Below are 14,009 nucleotides of genomic sequence, written 5' to 3' on the forward strand. Positions count from 1 at the left end.
GTTCAACCTCGTAAAAATTATGATTATTTTTTAATTCTTCTATCATACTATATACCTTCAAACAACACATAAAAGAGAATAATTCTTTGAAAAAAATCATTAACAATGACATGAAGGTTTGTACCTGTTTTTTGAAAACAAAAGGTTATTGAATAATATAATAGAGATTGAGAAAGAGAGTTGTAAAGATTTGTACAGAGTTATGATAATATATGGTGGAGATGTTTAGAGATATTTATTTATAAAACAGTAATACCATATTAATATTAAATGATATTTATATTAATTATTATTATTTTTCAAATTGGCATTCATATATTATCGACATTCATCTGTTTTTATTTTGTATCTTTTTTAATTAGAATTAATATTAATATAAATAATGACATCATTATTATAAAAATTAAAGACTAATTAGTGAAATAATTACATCATCATTTTAGATATTTTTATAAATATATAGATAGATTCACTACAATTTTGAAAATGAAATTTAAAATTAACTAGGTTGGAGGTCCGCGCGATGTGGCGGAAGTAGGTAATCGTTATGTAAACAGAGCGTGTAAGCTAGTCGATAACCGGTACCTGCATTTACATATGTTTTCCACTTAGTACATACAAAAGGTGCTGCTATGGTGGAACTTGTGAACTTACAAAGAAAAGGATAGATGGACTCAGATTCTTAATATTCATTAGCCATAACATAAACTTTACACATTTAAACCATACCATCGCCCATCGACTGCAACGCTTTTATCCGAATACTTGTCAGCAAAACTTTGGGTCGATTCAGCCCGGTTCACCTATATGAAAGGCATATATAAATAAACACGTTCACGATTACTGATCAAGTATACTTGCACTTTTTAAATAAGTAAGAGACAAAAAGTGTTTATATTTAATATTTGATTTTGTTGTAACAGAACACAATAGTCACTAATGTTTTGTGTTTTGTCCATTCTGATCATTTAAGGATATAAGATTTAAGGGGTAACATTATTGGATTCAGCTAAGCAGATTGAATTAGCAACTAAACACTTAAAATTAATGGTCTAACACATTAAAACACAATAAACAGATTACAATTTTAACAACACTCTCTGCACCTCCTCAGAGACTACTTAAAATCCATTAATTACACTAAAAATTACTAATAAAATCCATTAATTACACTATAAATTACTAATACAAACAATAACTATAAGTGAAATCATTAAGCAATCATGATAATTCAAGTAAAAACTGTAAGGTTAAAGATTAAAGAGTAAGTAAAAGAAGCATTACATGAGGAGAAATTGGAGAGTCAAAGTGTTGACGTTTGACCATGTTACCAAGCATTAGAAACATGGTGAGTATAAGCACACCTGCCACTATTTGTCTTGGATCTATTCCCATTTTTCTTAAATCAGATCCACCCACAAAACTATATCAATTATTTTTTTTTTTTTTTTTTTTTTTTTTTTTTTTTTTTTTTTTTTTTTTTGAAAGGCAATGTTAGTGGTTAGCTCACGAAGTTAATTCACGAAAATCCCCCCCCCCCTGAGACTCGAACCCTGGTCTCCTCGAACACCATGTTAACATGGTGACCAATGAGGCAAAGCCCCATTGGCAAACTATATAACAAAACTATATCAATTATTAGTCTATATATAATATATAATAGATAATAGATAGATAGATGTAGCTACAAATATGATTAATTTATATAAATATTAATTAGTAAAAATGAAATCAACAAAGCTAGCTCCTAATCTCTCTCTCTCTCTCTCTCTCTCTCTCTCTCTCTCTCTCTCTCTCTCTCTCTCTCTCATCAAAAAAGAAAAGAAAAGCAGCCTGCTTTATATCAAAGAAGAGAATTATAAGACAACCCAAAATGCAGGTTGAATCTTGTTTCCATATAAGTTAGAAAATGTAAGATCTATGTATGTACTGAAAGGCCTCTCCCGACTGAGTTAAGCAAACTCAATTAACATAAATGATTCGTTTCTGTTCGCTACTTTATCATCTGAGTAAAATAAACTAAGTTTACACAATTCAACACAAATGCTATTACTTTCACGTAAATTCCTCTACTTATATGAGTGATTTTGTACACATAGGTATCAATCTAATCATTGTATAACTAAATTTATAAAAATAAATGCATAATAAAGGTATACATACTACATCACACACAGTGGAAATTATGCATATTAGCAATTGCAATATAATTACTCCGTATTAGTAAGTAACATTGGCAGATAAAGAAGAGACGGGATATTCAGACAATTGAAGTTAAACAGAAAAATCTAATTTGAAAGCGTATATGGTTTAAAGATGTGTTTAATGTAGTCGATTGCAATTCATAATAGAATCAAGTGGAAGAGAAGATGGATGAAGCTACTAACATACATTAGACAAACTAAACAAATAAAAAATATGTCAAGGATGATATTTAGGCTGTACAAATTAAATATAGCTATGAAATTGAAAGAGAAATGCTATGAAGAGTATTAATCAAGTATATATTATATTAACAACATAACCAATTTCACAGAGCAATGTCCTTAATTCATATAGCCAATTTGGTAGAAGTCACACTACATATTGTTGGAGTATGATACCAAAATCATAGTGAGCGGAAGCATTTAAAATTTTTACAAAATCATACTCTCCCAAGGACCCATGTACAAAACTTTTAGCAAACAAAATATAAATCGAACAAGAGAAAGTTAGATTACAACCTTTGGAGCCTTTCTTGATGATTGTTGCGGAGAACCCAAAATAGAGCTCCTCTAACGGTAGACACCCAAAGTTACAACCTTGTTTTCATATACACCTTCTAATTCACCAAAACCTTTTCTCCCCTTTAGTTTTTAAAACCACCGAAAACCAAAGATACTTGTGAAGTTAAATTTTTTTTCGTAAACTTCTCAAGTGTGTTTTGGTTATAATTTTTGTCTAGATATTCTAAGAGAATTCTTTGGTCAAAATTAGTTAAAAGGAAGAATGGAGAGTATGGGGCTCTCTGTACCAAGTTGCATGTACAGAAAACAAGAAAAGGAAAAAAAAAAAAAAAAAAAACTGTTGCCCACATGCGTACGTTGAGTTTTGTGAAAGGCTTTTGTGAAAAACAAAACTACTTTGTCAAGTGTGTATTAAAAAAAACTTTTAATTAATTATTAGTTAACAAGTTAACTAATTAATTAAACAAATTTAATACTCATTTAATTTATTATACCATTAACAAATGTTCAATAAATTAATTTCCAATTAAAAGGTATATCAAACAATTTACGATTGACCTTTGTGTGTGACCGGATAGAATAAATGAACTTTATATTATTTAATGTCATGGGCATACCTTCAGAATATATGAACCACGGTCAAATCACGGTTGAACCGTAACCAACTCGAGAACATATTTCCAACAGACTCCCACTTGCACTGACATTAATAATATTGGTTAGTCTTAAAAGACACACCATGTGTAACAACTAGTCAGTTAAGTTACACTCCTATATTTTGATTTATATCAATTATCCTTTTGTTCTAGATGTCTTTATGAACGTGTGACATGGTTAAGTGTCAATCATCATCGTTCAAGATTATGTTTCCCGATTGAGATTTGTGGTGATCAAATAGACTGCAATTGCATTAATTCAGTCGCAGCATGGCCATGCATTTAATTCAGCACAAATCAACGAGGGGCCCAGAGATATCGCTTCAACTTGCTAAGAGAAGAAGGAACAAATTGCTTCAACTGTATAGACATCCACCACATCCCATATTATACCTGATCTGCACCCTTATGACTGGCATTTACGCACAGCGTTAGAAACAGGTCAAAGTTGAATATAGTTTGTGTCAGGATTCCTCATACATATCCACTCTAGGATAAATGATGTTGCCATCTTAGAGCTTACTCGTGACTTAAAACCATGAAGTAGCGTCTAAGTGTGGTCATTCCAGAACCTTGAATCAACTATCAAGTTCCTCGTGAATGTAGTTTCATATAAGCCTATATTACTACACTTCATAGCAGCCTTAATTCAATTCTCTCTTCCGTAGAGAATAACCGACTGTAGAGGTTTATGAAATAATATTCATTGGAAGTTAAAACATGCAAAATGAAACATGGCAATATACAATGAAATGATCGCATCGTGCGTATAATATAATCTCAAAATATAAATCATCAGATCAATTGCAACATATATTATTGCCGAATGTTTAAAGTTTCAAACTTAACATAATAAATACAATCAAACTTTATCATCAATGACACGAATGCCAATAGACATACTATGAGCATCATGCTTAGTCTGTGGCAAAGGCTTGGTGAAAGGATCAGCCAAGTTTTTAGTCGTGTCTACTCTATTTAATAATATGTCATTATCTGCTACAAGTTGAAGGATGTAATGGTACTTTCTGAGTATGTGTCGTGTGCGCTTTTGTGATCTCGGTTCTTGAGCCAAGATAACCGCACTCACATTGTCGCAGAAAATCTCAACAGGATCATGGATTGTAGGAACCACACCTAGATCCCTGATGAATTTCTTTATCCACATGGCCTCTTTAGCAGCTTCATTTACCGCTATATACTCGGCTTCTGTCGTAGAATCAGCAATGGTACTTTGCTTGGAGCTTCTCCAAGTGACGGCTCCACCGTTCAACATAAACACAAATCCTGATTGTGAAGAGCAATCATCTCTATCTGATTGGAAACTAGCATCCGAGTATCCTTTGACGCTCAGCTCGTCATTCCCACCATAGACCAAGAACATCTATTTAGTTCTCCTAAGATACTTTAGAATGTTCTTGACTGCTATCCAATGAGCTTCACCAGGGTTGGCCTGATAACAACTAGTCATGCTTAGTGCATACGATACGTCAGGCCTAGTGCATATTATGGCATACATGATCGACCCTATAGCTGAAGCATATGGAGTCCAACTCATGGTAGCTGATTCCAAGTCAGAATTAGGACATTGAGACTTGCTCAATATCATTCCAGGGTTCATAGGAACACACCCTTTCTTGGAGTTGTGCATACCGAATTTCTTCAGTATCTTATCTACATATGCACTTTGGCTTAGCCCAATCAATCTCCTTGATCTATCTCGATAGATCTTAATATCCAAAATATATGATGCATCTTTCAAATCTTTCATGGAGAAACATTTCCCTAGCCAAGCTTTGACATCTTTCAATGTTGGGATATCGTTTCCCATGAGTAATATGTCATCGACATATAGTACAAGGAAGACTACAACACTCCCACTAGACCTAACATAGACACATGGCTCATCTTCACTTTTGATAAAACCAAATTCTTTGATTTTCTCATTAAAGCAAAGATTCCAGCTACGAGAAGCTTGTTTAAGTCCATAAATGGACTTTTGAAGCTTGCACACACTTTTAGGATACTTAGGATGTACAAAACCCTCAGGATGTGTCATAAACACATCCTCTGTTAGCTTACCATGAAGGAAAGCTGTTTTTACATCCATTTGCCATATTTCGTAGTCATAAAATGCAGCTATGGCAAGAAGTATTCTAATGGATTTCAACATAGCCACTGGTGAAAAAGTTTCATCGTAGTCTACACCATGTTATTGCGTGTAACCCTTAGCCACCAGTCTGGCTTTGAATGTGTGTACATTTCCATCCATGCCAGTCTTCTTCTTAAAGACCCACTTACACCCAATGGTTTTAATTCCTGGTGTATGATCAATCAAGGTCCAGACTTAATTATCATGCATGGATTGAATCTCGTTGTCCATAGCCTCCTTCCATTTGGTAGACTCGGGGCCTGTCATCGCTTCCTGATAGGTAATAGGTTCATCAGAATCTATATTTTCGTCATCACCCTCAAATATGTGTAAACTATATTTCTTTGGTGTTTGACGCACTCTATCAGATCTACGTATGGGTGGTGGCTGTAAGTCAGTTTCTCTCTCAACAGCAGGCTCGTCGACCTCTTGAGGAGAATTGGTTCCAATATCGGTTTCCATGTCGGTTGATTCTTGAATTTCTTCAAGGTCAATTTTGCTCCCACTGGTTCCTTTTGATATGAGATCCTTTTCAAGGAAGACTCCCCTTCGAGACACAAAGACTTTGTTCTCAGTAGGGTTGTAAAACAAATATCCAAAAGAATCAGTCGGGTATCCAACAAATAAACACTTTTCAGATCTGGGTTCAAGTTTATCTTGAGCTTCACGACGAACGTAAGCCTCACATCCCCAGATTCTAAGATACGAGAGAGACACGGTTTTGCCATGCCATATCTCATAAGGTGTTTTGGAAACTTTCTTGGTTTGGATGAGGTTAAGGATCCTTGCGGCAGTTTGTAGGGCGTAACCCCAAAAACTGATTGGAAGCATCGTGCGGCTCATCATGGATCGAACCATATCAAGTAATGTTCAATTCCTCCTTTCAGCCACACCATTATGCTGCGGTGTTCTAGGAGGAGCTAATTGTGAGATTATCCCACAACCCCGTAGATGATCACGAAATTCATCATTAAGATATTCACCACCTCTATCAGATCGGAGAATCTTAATTCTTTTGTTCAGTTGATTTTCTACTACGTTTTGGTATGCCTTGAACACTCCCAAAGTTTCAGACTTTTGTTTAATTAAATAAACATAACCATATCTACTGAAGTCATCAGTAAATGTAACGAAGTATCGTTCCTGGTGTCTAGTAGGCGATCTTAACGGACCGCACACATCAGTGTGTACCAAGTCCAACAGATCCTTACCCCTTTCACAGTTTCCTGTGAAAGGTGCTTTTGTCATTTTTCCTAATAAGCAAGATTCGCATTCATCATATGATAGAATATCAAATGATTCTAGAATTCCATCTAACTGGAGTTTAGCTATGCGTTTCTTGTTTATATGGCCTAAACGACAATGCCATAGATACGTTTTATCCAAACCATCTTTGGATGAATCAACATTATAGATTGAACTATCATTTAGCTTTATTGTGGTTTCCAAGATACCTCTACAAGGACTAGCTTTGAAATAAAATATTCCATTCTTGTAAACAAGTATTGATCCATTATCAAAACTAAAATCAAAACCATCATTAAATAAAGCATCAAATGATATAATGTTTCTTGCCATTTCGGCACTATAGCAAACATTAGATAAAATAATACATAAACCAGAATCAAAAGAAAGCTTGTATTCTCCAATCATGTCAACAGAGGCAACGTTCTTGTTTCCCATGATTAGATTAAGCTCTCCGATCTTCAGCTTCCTACTTCTTGTGAGTCCCTGCACATTAGTACAAATGTGAGTACCACATCCTGTGTCCAATACCCAGGAATTAGAAATAGAAGTATTGTTTAGTTCAATCATGAACAAACCTGAAGGTAGGGCGACTCCCTTAGCCCATAGTTCATTAAGTTCCTTCAAGTACTTGGTACAGTTGCGCCTCCAGTGTCCTTTATCCCCACAATGGAAGCATATTGCTTCTTTAGGAGACTTGGTTTGCGGGATCTTTGAAGTAGAAGGGTTAGCAATGCCCTTAGATTTAGATTTGAAGTTGGACGTGCCAACCTTACCCTTGCCCTTGTTCTTGCCCTTTGTTTTGTTTTTCTTCTTCTTGTTGATCCCACCTTCATGAATGGCTAGGATGGTAGTTGTGGGTTTAGCTTTGGCCATGTTAGCCTCAGCGGTTTTCAACATGCCATGAAGCTCCATGATTGTTTTCTCCATATTGTTCATATTATAGTTCATAATGAATCCTTCATATGCACTAGTCAGCGAGTTCAGGATAAAATTCGTTGTAAGCTCCTGACTTATGGAAAAACCAAGGCACTCCAGCCGGTCTATGTACCCTTTCATTTGTAGTACATGGACACTAACGCTACTTCCCGTTGCCATTTTGCTAGATACGAGAGCTTTCACGGTGTCAAACCTTTCTTGCTTTGCTTGTTGTTGGAACACGACCTTGAGTTGGTTAAGCATGTCATACGACCCTAAGCTCTCCATGCCCTTTTGGAGCTCTGGAGACATGGTCGCCAACATCAAGCATGATACCTCATTAGACTCGGAACGCCATTTTTCAAACTCGTCCCTAGCCGCTTGAGTAGCTCTCGATCCGGGTTCTGCTGGTAAGGGTTCCTCAATTGCCCTGATCTTTCCTTCCATCCTAAGAGCAATTCTTAGGTTGCGAAGCCAGTCCATGTAGTTCAAGCCCGTAAGCTTGTCCTTTTCGAGGAGCCCTTTAAGGCAGAAATTAGTGATTGATGACGGAGTTGGATTTGTGTTTGTTGCAGACATCTGTCATATTTTTAAAGTAAGTTGTATTAGTTAGTTTGATATGTTTAATCCTTGTTAAGATAATTACCCAAAGTGTGTTCAATATTCAAACAATTATAATTAACAAGGTTAAGATCCATATTTCACTTATGGTAACGACGGGTTTGCCGCGGATCGCTAATCATAAGCTATTTAGGTAGGTAAACATATTACCAATTTCATCCATTATGAAATTCTTAGCTTCTGCGGGATTTAGTGATAATCAATTATTTCACTTGGCATGTTTAATCCCTTCGATGTTAATCCTTCCTCGTGACGGGTTTGCCGCGAACCACAATTTCAGATTGTAAACCGTCCATGATAGATACACGTGAAATCCGGCCCAAGACTCTCGGGTATCGCAAAATTCACCTCACCCTTCCCAACACCCAATTAAAGTCCGGCCCAAGACTCTCGGGTATCGCGAACTCTAATAGGTAGAAGGTTCGGATGTGTGTACTACTCATGGGTAGCGTAAAGTTTACGTTTAAAACGGGTTTTTGTTTTCCTTTAGCAAAAGTAGTTTCTACCATTTTAAAACATTTGCTAATTATGTATTGCGTGTTGCGTTTGTTAAACTAATTTTAACCAAACCATTTTATATGATTATTGTCCTTTTGTTTTTTAAACATTTTCTAGCTAGCATGGCATAGACAAATAATAAAACAATAATAATCATGACACGCAAATATCGGTAGTATTACTCGAGTCCTATGCGTTTTTCCGGTGAGCCAACACACGGAAAAACATGGTCAACTAGGGACATAACCTTGTGTGAGAATTGGCTCCCACTAAAACCGCCATCTCCATTATATGCTCGGATGGGCAGCCTTGTGAATATCGTCTTCTTGATTCCATTCTTAGTTGCATTATCTTACAAAATAAAATATAAAAAAACTATTCTATTTCCTATACTATTACAAATATAATATAAATAGAAAGACGACATGCAAGTCGTTTAATAAATTATTACATTCATTCCGAATAAATAATAAACACGACATGCAAGCCGTTTAATAAATTATTACATTCATCCCGAATAAATAATAAATTAAATCATGCAACCAAACATCCACACAAGGGTCTTATTGAGGCAAATACTACCGATTTCATACAACAATCACATACAAAACAAATGGAGTGCCAAATATCCATTTTCATAAAACATGTTTCGATAAGGATTGATTGAAACAACACTTAATGGCACTTATAATATTCAATCCTTGTTTACATAACATATGTATGTAAACTCACTTTATATTTTGTAAGTATGGTTTTCATGCCAAAACCATCCAAACAAACATATCAAGTGAATTAAAACATGTTGGAGATTTATTCACTTTAACAAAGCATAAAGTCTAAAATTAATAATTTTAATTTTTTCATTTCATGTAAAACATGAAAAGAATTCATGTACTTTATTTTCTTAAACATTGAATCTTTAATAGTCAACATGCAAGTTACCATTAAAATTTTCGGATTTGGGCAGATTTATACATCAACTTTAAATGGTCATATCTTACTCATTTCTAATCCGTTTTCGATGAATTTTTTTTTTTCAAATTTAAGTTCTTTCAGTTACCTTTTAAATGCAATTGGTCTCATACAATAATATTGAGTTTAAAGCCTCGAAACAGTCCATCAAAGACGGAATGTCCAAGCTGAAAAAATAACTTTTAAAATGAGACTAACCATTTAACATTTTGCCAAAACCCAAGATTCAAATATTATTTAGGAAACATAAAAACACAAATCATGATAATAGTTTTGCATGTTCGTTATGCATAATCATCTCCAAGTATCATGCATAACACATTCATCAAAACTTATTATCATAAGAAAAGTTTGCTAAAATTTGTACAAGATGGCTCGGATACCACTTGTTGGAGTATGATACCAAAATCATAGTGAGCGGAAGCATTTAAAATTTATACAAAATCATACTCTCCCAAGGACCCATGTACAAAACTTTTAGCAAACAAAATATAAATCGAACAAGAGAAAGTTAGATTACAACCTTTGGAGCCTTTCTTAATGATTGTTGCGGAGAACCCAAAATAGAGCTCCTCTAATGGTAGACACCCAAAGTTCCAACCTTGCTTTGATATACACCTTCTAATTCACCAAAACCTTTTCTCCCCTTTTGTTTTTAAAACCACCGAAAACCAAAGATACTTGTGAAGTTAAATTTTTTTTCGTAAACTTCTCAAGTGTGTTTTGGTTATAATTTTTGTCTAGATATTCTAAAGAGAATTCTTTGGTCAAAATTAGTTAAAAGGAAGAATTGAGAGTATGGGGCTCTCTGTACCAAGTTGCATGTATAGAAAACAAGAAAAGGAAGAAAAAAAAACAACTATTGCCCACATGCGTACGTTGAGTTTTGTGAAAGGCTTTTGTGAAAAACAAAACTACTCTGTCAAGTGTGTATTAAAAAAAACTTTTAATTAATTATTAGTTAACAAGTTAACTAATTAATTAAACAAATTTAATACTCATTTAATTTATTAAACCATTAACAAATGTTCAATAAATTAATTTCCAATTAGAAGGTATATCAAACAATTTACGATTGGCCTTTGTGTGTGACCGGATAGGATAAATGGATTTTATATTATTTAATGTCATGGGCACACCTTCGGAATATATGTACCACGGTCAAATCACGGTTGAACCGTAACCAACCCGAGAACATATTTCCAACACATATTTGGTTATCCTAATAGGTAAAACCTACAGTGATCTTATAGTTCTAGGATTGTAACCTTATTCATCTTCTGAATTGGGATAAACTATCATTGAATTAAGGGAAAGTTAATGGTTGTTATGAATTTTATGTTTTGTATCTATATTTTAAAACATAGAGTTAGCATTATTGTTAATAAGTTTATATGAACGGTATTATAGAAATGTAAAAGTGCACAAACAGTTGATAAGGAATGTTGCTATCATGTGTTTATAATCGTTAACTGTTTTTGTTATAAGAATTCAGATCTTTATACTCGAAAACTAATATGTATGTAGGCAGCTTAGTTTAAGTAACTTACATCTTTATCTAGCAGCAGACAACAAACGGCATTTGCTTTTGTACTTCTGGCCCGGTTCCATCATGTATTAATCAAATGAATATTTGATGTTATTTCAGGCTCACCAACGTTTTTTTTGTATGAACAAAATATTACAACTGAAATCAACAAAAATTAAAAAGGAGAAAAACGAATACATGTGAACAACAATTTTTAAACTTACGAACAGCAAAATTAGAGAAGAACTTGAGAACAACAAACAAAAAACACATTATCAAACTTGTAAATGAATTGTAAACTAATACAGAAAGCATTAGCTAATACATACATTAAGAATTATGTTGAATTTTTCTTGCATACCGTCCGTATTAGATAACCAAACTCCATTCACAAAAATTGTGTGATTGTAATTAATCCTTCATAAGATAAGATAACCATGTCTGACTTATAGCAGGTGGCAATATGGGTAGCAAAAAACAAATAGATCAACATATATACCTCTACCAAATTGATGACCCACAACATACGTCAATTAGTAATATAACTTAACCCCCAGCAAAAATTATCAACAAAATTTAACAATGAACAGCCAATTTTAAGTTCAACTAAGATAAATACAACCTGACATATGAACAAACAACAAATAGTAAGACAAAAAAAAAAGAGTGGAAAATCAAAGAACACACCTGAATAATACCATATGACGAATGGGGCAGTGGAATTAGCAGCGAGGACGACCATGGCGGCAATAACAGTGACGGACGGCGGCGACTGTACACCGAGTGCAACGGAGGTGACGGTAGTTAGTTTGCGATTTTGGGAAAAGGAAAACAGAATAGGTGGGGTGGTGATTGAAAAGATTTTTGTGGTGGTGGTTGTGGTAAACCCTAGATAGAAAGGACGTAAGTTGGAGGGAGTACCGATTAATTTGGCCAATCATGGGTGGACAGCGTTTACGGAGTTACACTATTGAACCCGTAATTGTACCCATGTTTACGAATATTAAGGCGGCGGTGGTGGTTCAGCAATCGCCTGGAGATGATTAGGATCAAGCGATGAAGATGGCGGTGTTGATTTAGGGTTGGCTTTAGGGGAAGCGATGAAGATGGCGACGTTGGTTTAGGGTTTTTTAGGGAAGAGGTAAGGAGAATAGAAGATTGGTTTTAAATATTAAAGTAAAATATTTCTACAGTGTAACAGTGAAAACGGGGTATGTGGCGGATCCTGGTTGAAGGTCATTTACAGTATTTATGAACGGGGTATGGGGCGGATCCTGGTTGAAGGTCATTTACAGTGTTTATGAACGGGGTATGGGGCGGATCCTTAGTATGTATATAAATAAATATAAATATAAATATAAATATAAATATAAATGTTATGATGATATGATTTTTTCTCTTGCAATGCTTTCACCTTTATGTTTAATAGTTATAAATAATAATATTTAAAACTTGTTATAAAATATCTAGATTGTGTTATAAAATATCTAGATTGGATGTTAATTTTATTATTATTATATTTCTTGCATAGTAATATTTTATACTATAAATAGACATGTATGGTAACCATTTAAGGCGCACCATTTCTCTTGAAATATCAATATCAATATTTCTTCTCTCCTTCTTCTCTCTTTTTCTCTCTTTGTTCTTATAACCATTAAAGGTAGTTATAAGCCTACTGAATTATAACACGTTATCAGCACGAAAAGCTTAGTGTAATTAAAAGATATCTCAAACGATCACGAATCACTAATCAAGGTATGAAATTATTAATAATTTTCAGACTCGAATATATCAAATTTTGGACTACTAACATTTATATTTATGTTATTTAAGTTATATATGGTCGGTTATACCACCTGAATTATATTTCTGTAATCTAACTTTTACTAACTTCACTAACATTTATATTTATGTTATTTAAGTTATATATGGTCGGTTATACCACCTGAATTATATTTCTGTAATCTAACTTTTACTAACTTCACTAACATTTATATTTATGTTATTTAAGTTATATATGGTCGGTTATACCACCTGAATTATATTTTCTGTAATCTAACTCTTATTAACTTCACTAACATTTATATTTATGTTAATAAGACCTCATGATTGTACGCAACACGTCATTTGACAACACGGTACTTTATGTACGCAACACGTCATTTGACAACACGGTACCATGGGTCGAGATTAATTCCGATCAATATGAATACGACGGGGTCTTTATATGTTATCTAACATTTATGATTACTTATGCAATTAATCATTATTTATTTCATGCATACTAATGTTTATTCTTAAATTTATAATTTTAAAAGTTAAAATAAAAAAATAGTTTGTATTTTTATTAAAAGTAAATCTTAAAAGTTAAAATAAGAAAAAGTAGTTTGTACTTTTATTAAAAGTAAATCTTAAAAGTTAAAATACAAAAAGTAGTTTGTATTTTTATTAAAAGTAAATCTTAAAAGTTAAAATATGAAAAAGTAGTTTGTATTTTTATTAAAAGTATATCTTAAAAGTTAAAGTAAGAAAAAAAAGGGGATGGTAAAATGGAATAGTTTTTTGTCAAAAATGAAGTATTGAAAATGAAGTGGTCTCCTTCTATAACTAAAAAAAATATATACTTTTATCAAATGAATTTTTTTGTGGCCGACAATTTCAAACACGAGTCCGTGTTTAGTTTATCAAGA

General features: G+C 33.6%; 1 long non-coding RNA gene across 2 annotated transcripts; it reads right to left on the reverse strand.

Moving 5' to 3' along the window:
* Window positions 1-479: 479 nt before the first annotated feature.
* On the reverse strand, window positions 480-12,496 carry LOC139872126 (uncharacterized). Of its 2 annotated transcripts, none has more exons than XR_011766874.1 (3): window positions 12,004-12,496; window positions 11,339-11,475; window positions 480-803 (listed from the first exon to the last, which is right to left on the reverse strand). It is a non-coding gene; the product is annotated as an uncharacterized lncRNA (long non-coding RNA). The 2 variants fall into 2 exon arrangements; XR_011766875.1 differs by lacking the exon at window positions 480-803 and adding an exon at window positions 10,014-10,434.
* Between the last annotated feature and the right edge of the window lie 1,513 nt (window positions 12,497-14,009).

This window comes from Rutidosis leptorrhynchoides, chromosome 10 (genome assembly GCF_046630445.1).
Source record: "Rutidosis leptorrhynchoides isolate AG116_Rl617_1_P2 chromosome 10, CSIRO_AGI_Rlap_v1, whole genome shotgun sequence".
Classification (NCBI taxonomy): Eukaryota; Viridiplantae; Streptophyta; class Magnoliopsida; order Asterales; family Asteraceae; genus Rutidosis; species Rutidosis leptorrhynchoides.